This window comes from Phycodurus eques, chromosome 3, assembly GCF_024500275.1.
Source record: "Phycodurus eques isolate BA_2022a chromosome 3, UOR_Pequ_1.1, whole genome shotgun sequence".
NCBI classification, from domain to species: domain Eukaryota; kingdom Metazoa; phylum Chordata; class Actinopteri; order Syngnathiformes; family Syngnathidae; genus Phycodurus; species Phycodurus eques.
The window spans coordinates 15,376,722-15,390,223 of NC_084527.1; the positions used below are offsets into that span (position 1 = coordinate 15,376,722).

At 39.7% G+C, this 13,502-nt stretch overlaps 1 protein-coding gene across 5 annotated transcripts in view; it reads left to right on the plus strand.

Annotated features, from left to right (window-relative positions):
• Positions 1 to 13,502, plus strand: part of mctp1a (multiple C2 domains, transmembrane 1a) — a 141,940-nt gene that overhangs the window by 111,574 nt on the left and 16,864 nt on the right. The window lies entirely within an intron of this gene.

A 13,502-nucleotide genomic window follows, 5' to 3' on the forward strand; every position in this document is an offset into this window, starting at 1 on the left:
TCTCCATCTTTTTTCTTCTTCGACGTTCTGCAGAGACACTGGTTGAAACTGCATTTTAATCATGTTTAGCTAATAGAGGAATGGAAGCGGAGAGGAGGGTGAAAGAGGTGTGCTGGAGCACTGTCTTTCTATGCAAAGTATACACCATTGTTTGTTTGTTTCTCCCCTTTGTCACATATGCATACATGAGGTGGATCATCTCTCACCGTCTCGATTCCCTCCAGACACATTCACGACTTTGTCTTCTTCATCTCATTTTTTTATACTCTAGCTTTTCCCTTTAGTTTGTGAGCTTGGTAAAAGAAGCTGAAAACTTTTTTTTTTTTTTTTTTTTACCTCCCCATGAGGACTTTGTTTTGTCACTCTTTATTTTTTTTTTGTGTTCATTATTTGTGCCTTCACCTGTAATGAGGTATAAGTGAGTCAATCTCACCACAAAGGTGCCCATTTCACCAACAAAGTTTAGATTTTCCATTGAATTTAATATTTATATTGTATTAAGTAGATGCTATGCTGTTAGACATGCATATTGGTCAAGCTCACACATTTTTTAGTTTAATAAATTAATTGCAAACATACAATGTAAATGCAAACAGAAAAAAATGTGAGCTTGCTGACAGGGTGGACAATGATAGGGTGGACATTATTGGCTAATGTTAGCATTTAATGACACCATGGTGAACTTTCACTTAGCAACATGATTCATTTAACAAGCTTACTCTACTGTTTAACACATTTATTTTGCATTTGTGAAATATTTTTACATCAATTGATATTTCACTATGACAGAGTGGACATGTTAAGCTTGACAACATCGAACTCCACACATAATACGATGAAAATTACAAAATGTAAGTAACTATTCATTCTGCAACTATCCACTGTTTCAGCCTATTTGAAGAAAGACAAAATGCTGGTCATTATGTCACTGAAAACAGTTTCTTAAGAGGGCAGTTACCCTATAATGACAATTTGGACAGCAATTTCAGGGACATAAAATGTTCAATACTATTATGAAAATAGAATATACATGATAAAAGTGACTTTTTTAATCACATAACTTGTGGACATTAAAAACCATGCAGGCTACATCTTTTTTTTTTTTTTAATTCATGATCATTCAACCACTTATTACACACACTAGTTAGCAGAGCATTGTGTGGGACATGCCAAAATCACATATATCCAATGAAAGAAAAAAATGGTGTAAAATGAAGGAAACACATTTTAAGAGATTCATCATTGTACTGGTATGTGTGAAATTTTTGGCCACTTATGTATTAAAAAAACCCAACAAAAAAGCCTCATCATCATTTTAAAGATGACTGAGCGATTCTGATGAGGACACCAAAGGCACTTTGACCCAAGTGGAGTAATTGCAGAACATTGGTCTCAAGAAACTAACCTCACTATGTAAATCATGTATTATTCTGGATACTTATTTTCATTGCCATTTCTACAGTAAAAGCAGTTAAACAAATCTTGGTATATTAGCCACAGGACCATTCTCAAACCTATAGCCATAGCTTTACGCTGTAGTTTTTTTTTTTTAATAGTAAAGACAAATCTGACTGTAATCTATCCATAAGGACTCTAAACCAGAGGCCGGGGACAACAGCCGTGATAAAAACCATATCCTTGAGGATATGTTGACTTCCTGGCACTTTGAGTGGATGCTAGCAATGATGGTAAGTGGGCATGCGTGTGGTTTACTCCATTATCCGCTACTGACTCCTGATGGTGTGTGTCACTGTCTTCTTGGGTTCACCGTCGCTTCCTTTAAGCCTGTCTTCCTGTCTTGTTGGGCTTTATGAACCTGTCCCCTGTCCACATCAGTGTTGACCACCCACCCACTTGCACGTTCTGCACTTAACACTGTCCCACCTTGGGGGCTCCAGTGTTGCCTGTTCTTTAGGCTGATAGGGGGCCACTAATGGGGCCTCGAGCATGGCAGTCTGCTCCTGTCTTTTTATATTACTTCCCTGTAGTACTGCAAGGTGACAGCTGTAGATTGAAGTGTGATAGTATGTTAACTATGCTCTGCTTGTGGGACTGTAGGCTGTGAGGTACAGTATTTAAAGGTGACTTTGGGAGTAACTCAAGCTAACAGCTGTATTTTTTTACCTTTGAAGGGGACGCACCTCACTTATTGATTCACATCAGTACAGTCAACCGAAATCTGACATTCACTCCCACTGTGAATGGTGATATTATTGTGGTACTATGGATGGGAATGAATGGATTATGTTGATACAACTTTTGAAACCCCAAAATAGCATTATTTACTGAACTGAACCAAATGTATAGTCAAACTAATGCCTCTTTCCCACTGCATGCTATCTGCTTTACATGACTCTACTCACTAGGGTTGAACAACTAAAGATATTTTAAGTTGACTTCAATGTGATGAAAGTCTAGTTGAAGTCGATTAATCAATGACATAACTGACATTTGTGTCAGCACAGTACAACCTTTTGTTTTGCACCACAGACCCGTTTCACATCAAGACATATTTGAATGTATTGGCATAAAAACAAACACAACAAATGATTTAAAATCCAAGTCAACATTACACTGAATGTAGTTGGAATTAGTGGGAGCTCTTAGCATGATTCTTTTCAACGAGCTGGCCGGTCTCATCTTGTGTTCCATAGCATAGCATGTAATACTGGACATCGTAGGCAGGTTAAAAATAAATAAATAAATAAATAAAAGAAGCATTTCTCTGTTTCACTGTTTGTATTTCAATTGTGCTTTTATTGTATGTAAGGATAGACGTATATTTTGCAAGTGACTGTGCTGCCAGTCTCATGTTTGGTCAATTATTTCCACACGTTTTAAGGATGGTACGCCGTACCACGTCGTTGCTGTCGTTGCTTGCTGCCAGTCCTGTGGTCCCACTGGTATGATTATTTTAAGACTAGTGTATGAAGACTATGTTGCCTTGTTGGGCGAACATTTCGGTGCATAACAGAGCCTTATAGTCATTGACAGATGGGTGAGTCGAAAGTCCTTTGAATATTGGTTGACTGGAAGACGAAATGCCAAAAACACATGATTTGCGATTAGTCAAGTTGAAGCTTTAAACGTCGATGTAGAGTAGGAAAGTTGACTCTTGGGTCAGTCAACTAATCGGTTCAACCCCTATTGGTGCTTTGCCATTGGCAAATGCAGGCACTACGCGGAGTAGTACATGTTCAGCCTGGGTACCATATGGGAGGTGTAAACTACGGCCACTCACATATTGGTCGTTAGGTTCCCCTGTTGTTGTGCCTTATATGGATGCTGCAAAGTCTCCACTATTTTTAAAACAATCTAACTGATTTGTTTAACTGTGATAGCAGCAGACTTAGTCGAGGATACGTCTTGTGCTAAGGATTTTTACAACTTTGATCCTGCATAATTCCAAAATCTGCAATTGACTGGCAACCAGTCCAAGGTGTGCCCTGCCTCTTGCCAAAAGTCAGATGGGATAGGCTCCAACTCACCTCCAACCCTAGTGAGAAATAGTGGTACAGAAAATGGATGGATGAATAATTCCAAAATATTGATCCTCACTCAAAACTGAAAGCAGAAATGGAATAAAATGCAGCTCTGCACCATTTACTTTAACCAGTAGCATTTACAATAATGTATTACCACAAATGTTACTTTTTTCTAATGATGCCAGGACAACTTGTTGGTGCTGAGATAAATCTATACTATGTCATTGTTTGAAAAATGTGTGACAAATGGGAACAGGTGTCCAAAAGTTAATTAAGAACCCACAAGCTAAACCTCTGGGGGCTTGTAGTTCCTGAGTACCTGAAGCATACTGTATGTAGACAGATGCCTCGGCATTTTGGGGATTTAAGCGCGCTTGTGAGCGATTTTTCTTAAAAGTTGCGAAAGAAAGCTAAAAATATTCCACATTGCACAGAAAATCCCCATGCTCATTATGCCCTATGCAGTAATGTTTACTTCCCGGCTGTTATTGTTCTGAATTACATACAAGAGCAGCTGAACCAACTGCACTTTTTCACTGATGAACTATGCATCAAAGTGCTAGAAAAGACATTCGCTACACTGGAGGTGAGGAGTTCTGTGTGCTCTCATGCACCCAAAGTAACTTCTGGAGCGTACCTTCACCGAATAGAATGTTGACGCTGGCACCCGCTCATTCTCCCATGTGTCTCATTGGACAGAATGTGGAGCATAACACTTGACAGCAGTGTCGTCTGGATTTGAAAGTCAGACGTGTTAGCAGGCAGCCGCCACCTTTTAACAAGAGTCATAAATCTGTAATGAGCACAGAAGATGCATATTTTATTTACTTTTTTGAAGACGTGATCCCTTCGCTTCACACCAGTGCACTCTTCCTGTTTTTTTTTTTTCACCCAAACAATATTTAAGACAGCAAATGTTTAAGCTTTTTTTTTCTTTCTTTTTGGTTAATATATAATTAGAAGAAAACCAAAACCAGCCACATGGGACCTACATTGATGAAGAAAAAAACATTAATTTCACTTTTTTTTTTAACAGCTGAAAGCAATAAAAGCAATAAATCTCTGGTGCATTTTCAGATATACCTCACAGGATACATTTCTATTGTTAGTTTTTGACACACACAAAGCAAATTTTTTAAACAATCTTCTTTGATCATTTCAACAGCAACATTTCTTTAATGACAACATATTAATGCTCTACCTGTAAAAAGTACCTTGATACTGATAATTAAACGATACCATGGCAAAAACCTTGAACATCAGCAAAAGCAGTGGAATCATATATGGCAAAATAGGGAACACAATAAATTTTTTGTATTTTTATTAATTCAAAATAATATTAGGCAGCGAGGGATATCAAATACAAGGATTATATCTTGGCTTCTCCAACATGATACAATGAAATAAAATTGACACAGCAGTTCAGCTGTTTTACGAAATAAAATGATCATCACAGCTGCTGAGATTTGTAGCATTGTTTAAAATACAAAAATTGCTGTCACAAAACGTAGACGTGAAAACCAAAACACAATTCTCTTTGTTTTACTTGTCAGTTTTACAGTAAACTTCAACTGGGAGTGATATAAATAGCAAGTGCATTTGGCTCTTATTCGGATAAGTGTTCTCTGTTGAACTGTGCCCAGCATGTACAGGGAGTTCATTCTTTAAAATACTGATATTGAAACAATGTGGCATCATATACTTTCTGACGCCGAGGTATCACCATTCAACCTTACAACAAGTAGTTAAGTCTTGATTGAATAATTCTATATGTTTTAATAAAGCCCTGGCAGAGACCTAAAGATGGCTGCCCAGTTATAGATAGACAAAGAAAGATGATGCAGAACAGCAAAACCAGGCCAACAGAGGACAAGTGTAACGTTGTCCCATCCATCACAGTCAGCCAGACTGCATGCGGGGAAGGACAGGCAAAGGAGACCGCAGTAGCAGGGGAGCAAAGGTGAGGGCGCGTGGGGGAGAATGGGGCAAGGTGGGTGCTCTTTGGGTTCAAGTCCACGGGAGGTGAGAAAAGGGAACAAGCACAGAGGTGGTGGGGTGTTTGTCATTATGTGCGGGTGTCGGTGTGCTGACCTTAAAAGTGATGGAGTGGATGCAGTGGTGGAGGTGATGAGAGTGTTCAGAGGGACATACACATACACACACACACACACACACACACACACATATACTCTAAGGCCACACAAACAGAACATATTTAACTAATTGGAAAACTTTTCATAAAGCGGTCCCTCATTTATCCCAGGGTTACATTACAAAACCCTCCATGGTAGACTAAAATCCGCAAAGTAGCAACCATATTTTATTATTTACATGCATTTTGACCCTTTATGCATAATGCCAATACAAAATATGCATGTGAGGTTCAGGTATTATTTCTGTCCACTTTGGGTCGCCATCATCACGTTCACGTTCTAATCTACACTGTAGTACCTGCGACTTTGAATGTGTGCAGCATTAAAATGCGGTTGAGTGATGTGGGAGTCAGTGAATGAGAGTGTAGAGTTTGCTGGCGATTATGTGGCTAACCCGTTAGCCAGTCTGTGTTTTGAATGACTCAGTGTCAGTCGTGGTATGTTTATTTTGTTTTAATAAAGCGATTTAAAGTGTATCAGCTGCTGTCTACCCTTGACCCTGCTCAGAGATTATAATTTGTTCTAATTAGGGATGGTAGGGGCGGCATGGTGGGCGACTGCTTGGTACATCTGCCTCACAGTTCTGAGGACTGGGGTTCAAACCCTGGCCCCGCCTGTGTGGAGTTTGCATGTTCTCTCTGTGCCTGTGTGAGTTTTTTCCGGGTCATCCGGTTTCCTCCCACATCCCAAAAACATGCACGGTAGGTTGATTGAAGACTCTAAATTGCGCATAGGTGTGAATGTGAGTGCGAATGGTTGTTTGTTTGTATGTGCCCTGCGATTGGCTGGCGACCAGTTCAGGGTGTACCCTGCCTCTCTGCCGAAGATAGCTGGGATAGATAGGCTCCAGCATGCCCGTGACCCTAGGGAGGATAAGTGGTACAGAAAATGGATGGATGGACAGGGGTAGTAGGCTATGTTAAATTAAATTAGATAATGTGTTTACTTTCCCGTAGACAAGCAATAGTGTAAGCCAGTTCTGCTTTTCAGTAGACACATTGCACTTTATCGTCTTTTTTAAGTGTGGAATGATTCCAAACTTAGGAAATTTTTTTGTCTTTTACGCTCTCTTTTGGCTCGCAGTTATTGTTACGTGAGCCTACTCTGCAGTAACAAAATGATCACCGCAAAATCCCGCAATATTGGGAAAAATCCGCAATTTAAAATGATTGTACGATTTAAAAACGGTGAAACAGTGCGGCCTCAAAAAGCGAACTGCGATATGGCGATGGACGAGTGTATTTACTTGTCAGTCCACATGCACACTATGTTTAATTTCACTGGCTTTCTTAAGACTTTACAAAACTAACTTTTCCGTTAGTAGAGAGAAAAAAACAAGCATTTTTGTCCATCCTTTGTAAAAAGCATTTTTACTTTACTGTTAGTCCACACATTAGTCTTCCCCTTTTTCCAGTTCCCTGTGCTTGTTTCTTTTCCCGGTGATTCTTTTCAGGCTTCTGACTAACTAAAATAGCTTTATGGTTAGAGGTTATACTGCCTCCTGTTGCTTTGTCATGTACTTGACAGACATGCCATGTGCACTGATCTATTTTTTTTATGCCTTTAGTTGTGGACAGAGTGTTTTGGGACTGTAGAGAAGGCTGAATCGTTTCTAAAAATACCCGTGTATGTGTGGACATAACCCTAAAAAACATTGTCTTTAGAAGAAGTCAAACTCGTAAGTTCTCACTTCTTTCTGTCTCTCCCTTGGCTCCTGTCTTTAACTTGTGTGTATATTTATCCATGCTGTGGGCAGCGAGGATGTGAAGAGCCTAATTACTTGTGTCGAACTTTGTCTGTGGCTTGTTCACCTCCAGCAGGCAGTCCTAACCGTAGTTTGACTTTGGCTGTTTTGGAATAAACCTTTTTTTTTCTTCCAACCATCACTTTCATCCATTTAAGCTTTTCAATTGGACACAGCCTGTCATGTTTTAATGTGGCCTGTGTCTACACGTGTGCGCATGATGTGCTTGATGACGCCCAGGAAGCATTTCAACACTAAGTATACTGTGTAAAGTATGCATATAACGAGGAGAGAAATAGAAACGTCTTTTCCCGAATTCTCCCATTGATTTGTAGGTGTATAGGATAAATTATTAAATAATATAAGAGCCTGGGAATAAAAAGAACATCTGTCTCATTCATGTATGGCTGGCCAGGTGCCAGCTTCCATGGTGGTATAGCTGAGGCCGGTTGAATGGCTTTTGTCTCGGCTCGGCATTTCCTGACAGAGGGGTGATATTGTTTTAGGTTAGTAGGCCATATGGGAGAATCAGTATTCAGAACACATGATCACCGCAAAATCCCGCAATATTGGGAAAAATCCGCAAATTTAAAATTACACATACTGTATCTTGTTTATGTCTATAAAGTAGAACAATGTAAATTACCTTCATATCATCACAGATGTAAAGGTCCTACACTGCATTTGGCTCACTGTTAAAACAGAAACATTTCTAAAGATTATGAGAAAGTCATTAATTAAAACATCGTGATGGAAAACGTGTGCATTTAATGCATTTCTCAGCTTCACTCACCAAACAAAAGTCATATTTTTCTCGGGTAGAAATCATGTCTGCTCTCTCGACAAAATCAACAAGGAAGCCTTGAGTTGCCCTCTGAGAGCCACTTATTAACATTCTGTCACGTTTCATTTGACATTTCAATTTTTATAATACGACAGGAAAGAGAAATAGGTGCAATTTTAGCACTGCAGTCACGTTTTGTTCAGACTAATCATGCAGTGTCAATGGGATACAGTATATGTTGTTGTATTATATCTCATAGCTTTATCATATTTATGCTGCAAAGCCAAAGGGAGAACAATAGGATTTTAGGTTAAAACAACTCTTAAATTGGCTCTGTGCTTTCACCCATAGATATAGGACAGTCCATCATATTTGACTTTGTCCTCAGTGTCCGCTCTTGTTTGGCTCTTGGCTTTAGGTCAGGGAAGGACAAGATGCCTTCGCAAAGTTTTCAACCTTTTCATGCATGATGATGGAAGAGAGGCTGTTCACACGACGGCATTGCACAAATTTCCTTTGGTAAATATTTAATCAAGTGTTTGAGTGAGTTTACCACAAGTCACCACCGAGTGCAATGTGGTAAGCCTGACTTAGCTGTTTCTGTGTACTGTATGCCTTCCTGCATGCACATCACTTTAACAAGCCTGCCTTGCCTGTCCTCCTTGATGACAGCACTTGCACAGTAAATCTGCTCTGCACACTTATACACACAGTGGATCTGTATTGAAAGTAATGGCTCAGAATTCATGTCACACTTTCAAACATATGATGCAAACCTTGGACACAAATCTCCCACCAAAGGATCGCTAGATATTTTTCTTCCTTACCCGATGAGAGTTAATTGATGTCAAGGATTTTGTAATGCCCATAGGAAATCATCAGTTTCTCTCTGTGCAATTTACTAATGTGCTTTTTCTACCAGCCTCTGATTTACACTCAATGGCCACAACATTATCTTATATTAATGCAAGAATTGTTGTGCATGTCTCATGATGTTGTGAAATAGTGTTGTCAAAATATAACAGACACCTGAGTGCAGTTCTACAGTACTGTACCGCAAACCGCAACCACAATAATGAATTGTATACTAACAAATACTAGACTTTACACCAATCTAAGCGGCTTGATCGCTATCGGCCGATAAGTTGCATTTTATGCAGATCGGCTGATCAGCTTGAATGTCATAATTCGCTGATCTGATCAACGACGTCCTTGATCGGCTCCGCAAAAGATATTTACTCCGCATCGCGGTCGTATATCCAAAAGCTAGTTTACTTTTAGCCTTGTCACGTGTCTTGTAACGTAGTACTGTAAATACCTGACGGCCGATGAAGTTTTTTTTTAATCTTGTAAGTGAAAAAAACATGTCAGCGGTGTGGGACTGTTTTGCAGTGTCTGAGACCGACAACATGTAAGCCATTAGCAATCTGTGCAAAACTGAAGTACCGCATGGGGGAACTTCATCTAAATGCTTCAATACAACAAAGTTGATCAGACACCTGAAGAATGTACACAAGGAAGGAATGTACACATTCAAGCAACGCAGCATGGAAAAGGAAAAGCTGACAACCAAACGGACGCTGATGCAAACAATGCTGGACAACACCCGTGGGACAGTGAGAAAGCTAGACTTGACATGTCATTAACAGTATTTGTTCATGTAAAGACATTTGACTACAATAAAGTAATTCAATTACAGTAGGTTGGCACCCGTTATTTATGTCTCAATTAATGTTGGCTTGAGACTTTAGACTTATGTCAGCGGCCAATTCTTGAATGCGCCATAGAGGTCATTGATGTTTTACATTTTGCCTAAAACGCAAGAGAATACTTTTGAAGATACTCAGTATACAGTAAACAAGTATATACAGTAAATGAACAAGTCATTGAGACAAATTCCTTGTGTGTTTTTGACATACTTGGCAAAATAAAGATGATTCTGTTTCTGATTTAAATAGATTACATTGCTCTTGTAATCGGATCGCTGATCGGTTATCGCTTTTTTAAACTCGCTGATCGGCCCCAAAAATTCTGATCGTGTAAAGCCTAACAAATACTGTATATTGTTAAATGATTACCTCTTGAGTGTGTCAAATCAAACAATACCAATATATACTGTATGTAGTGGCAGGCTCTTTATACAGATCTTGTATTGGATTTGAAGATGGAGCTGTTGTGTGCTATCAAATGTTACTCAGATTAGATGAATGGATATGCTATACAGAATGAGAAATAAATGTGTCTTAATTGACACTTTGTTTCCGCCAGTGTTTTTCAAACTTTTACACCAAGTACCGCCTGAAAAATTAGCTGTCCAAGTACCACCATCATGACCAACATACAAACATAGTAGTGTAGTAGGCCATTGTGTTCATCAAAATTGAGATAGGATTTATTCCTAAAAAGAATATTAAATTATAGTTGTAAGCTGCAGTTTGAAGAGTTTGAACATTTATACTGACATACTTAAATTGTATGGCACATGCAGAGACAGACAACCATTCAGACAACATTCACACCGTCACTGATTGGGAACTGAACCAACGGTGCCTGCACCGAATTCAGCCGAATGTATGTAATATGCTGCTTATTCCAGCCAGGAGCTGACAGTAAAGAATCCATATCATAATTACAATGGACAAAATAACTTAGATTGTTCTTTTATTTGACTGCAGTCACAAATCTGTAGCTCCCCGACTGAATTGGTAGTTACTATAACATATCGGCACAACACATTGCACATGAACCTGCAGTTGCAGTCTATTAAAATGCACGATGCGCCACTCATTAGGCGGGGTTATTACACTATCTGTCGGAATGATTCAAGCTGTGCACTATCGTCTCAGGTGCTAGGATTTGTCCCATCTGTCGAGCATGACTGCCTACACCTTTAGCCAAGTCAGATCTGAGCAGCGTTCAGTTTATCAGCTTTGTCTCCGGAAATAGAAAACAGGTAGTTGTCCTTGCAGGAACGGGACGACACAGATGGACTGACAGGCCCTGAGTCCCTGTAAATATCCTGTTTTTTAGTCTGTTGTTGAGCGGACCTCTTTAGAGACTCACCTCGAAGTCAATATGCAAGAGCTTCGGCTTTAAGCTGGTCTACGATGGCAAACCGCCATGCATCAATTCTGTTGATATCCAGTGACTCATGACATTTTAGTCCACGCACAAACTCACTGAGTAAAGGAGGGGACTCTTATTGTCTTTGTGTTGGGGTATACGTAATAATGTTTATAGAGTTACTCAGCAAGACCAGGTGTGCAAATCAAGCTGATCTAATAGCTGTGGGGTGTGTGTGTGTGTGTGTGTATTAGGTTCCATTATAGGAACAGGTTGCCTGGCTCCATATGTGCGCAGTGAGTGGGGAAGCTGGGAAAACAAGCTTCTCCATGGCTCTCCGTGTTATTACTACCTCCCACCTCACCGAGTCTTGTTTGAAGACAGGAAATAGGAGTCAGACCGCAGTCCGAGGGGCATGTGGCAGTGGTTTATACTTGGGTGACCTCTGACTTATCCTGCACACCCCCGCCTGCTCGCTCACACCTCTCCCCCAGCCTGCGCACTCGCTCCCCTGTGTCCCTCGAAGGTAAAAACGTCCCGATCCGGCCCAGCCTGCTTTGGACGGGCCCAGCCCAGGCAACCAGAGCAGTGTGGATGCGCTGAGATTTGTTTGAGTGAGCAATGAAAAGCAGATGGAACCAGAGAAACTGATTCACCAGATGAGGAAGAAATAAAAGGAGACTCGTAAAGCATTCGTAAAGAAAAATAATCCCTATGCTTTGTGACTAATTATTTGTATTTGTCGTGTGTGGTTTTGCTGTAGAGACAATGTGGACTTCCAAACTGTCCCATGGTTCATTTTTCACATTATCAGATCAGAGATGGAGAGCAGAAGGAGATTAGAGGAGCTTTATTATTTATTTTTTTTCCTGAATGGAAAAGGTTGTGATGAAGTCTATGGTTTACGGATTCTTCTACATCTACTATCTTCTTGTAGTATTCTGAAATTAAACCATATCCGCCCCTATAATATTTTTTTCATTATAAATTGCATTTTTTCAAAAAAAAATTTTATTACACATACCCACAAACAATTGACATTCTTGTGCAGAGCTACGCTATTTATAACCAAGTGTACCCTTACTTATCACAATAAAAGTATTATTACAAATGGTGGGAATCTCATAACTCGTTTTGCAATATTATTAGGATATTTTGCCAATGTTTAGACTAATATCATAATAGAGAGACTATGTAATAATGGATATATTGGGGTCACTGATGGTGTAGTAGTACATTTGCCTGACTTTGGTGCAGGGCGCTTGGGTTCAGTTCCCACTCAGTGACGGTGTGAATGTGAGTGTGAATTGTTGTCCATGTCTATATGTGCTCTGTGACTGACTGGCGACCAGTTCAGGGTGTAGTCCGCCTTTTGCCCGAAGTCAGCTGGAATAGGCTCCAGCACCATACGACCTGGAGCAGGATATGCGGTGTTGAAAATAGATGAATGGATATATTGGGCAAAATGACAGCTACCATGAGAGCAATTTAAAGAAATTGAGTAATACCTACATAAATACACCTTTTTCCCCCTTAATATTTCCAAAACAATAGTCTGACAAAACTAAGCCTGACTGCCAGGTAGCACGGAGTGCGGGCTTCTGGAACTAGTTATCATAAGTGGCTGACTGTCAGCCACTAGTATTGCAATTCAGAATTTGAATCGCAGGCGAACACTGTTGTAAATGTAATGGCCAATCACCCAATCAACAATTGGATGTCGTATCATATGAGATTTCACAACAAAAATGTCCATTCCCTGGTACGAAACGAGTTCCAGTTAGCCACTGACAAGAATTAACTATATTTCTATTTTTATATCTACCCGAGGTTAAAAAGACATGCATAAAGAGTCTCTGTCACTGAAATATATGTTTTCACAACGACAAATACTGTATGTTCATCTCTTTATATTATTATCGCTACAGTGGCCAAGAAAATCTGCTTCTTCCTTGACCATCATGCCATGTTTTTTGTGGTTCAACAAAATATAATAAAGTATATGTGGTGCGTCAAAATATTTCCTGAATATAAACATCACGGGTGGCAGTTTTTCCATTGCAGTGGGTTGGTACAGTACATGTGCAAGGGTCAATCTCCAAGTGTACGTGTCTGAATTGCCGAGTGTTATTTTCGTGATCCTCCATTCGGCCGAGTTGCTCGGTGTGCGGTGGGCCTAATTTGCGGCATCATTTTTTTTTTTCAGGAATAATAACTTATTTGTCGCCATGTGTAAAAACATAAAACAGTAGTTTGATAAATATACTGTATTC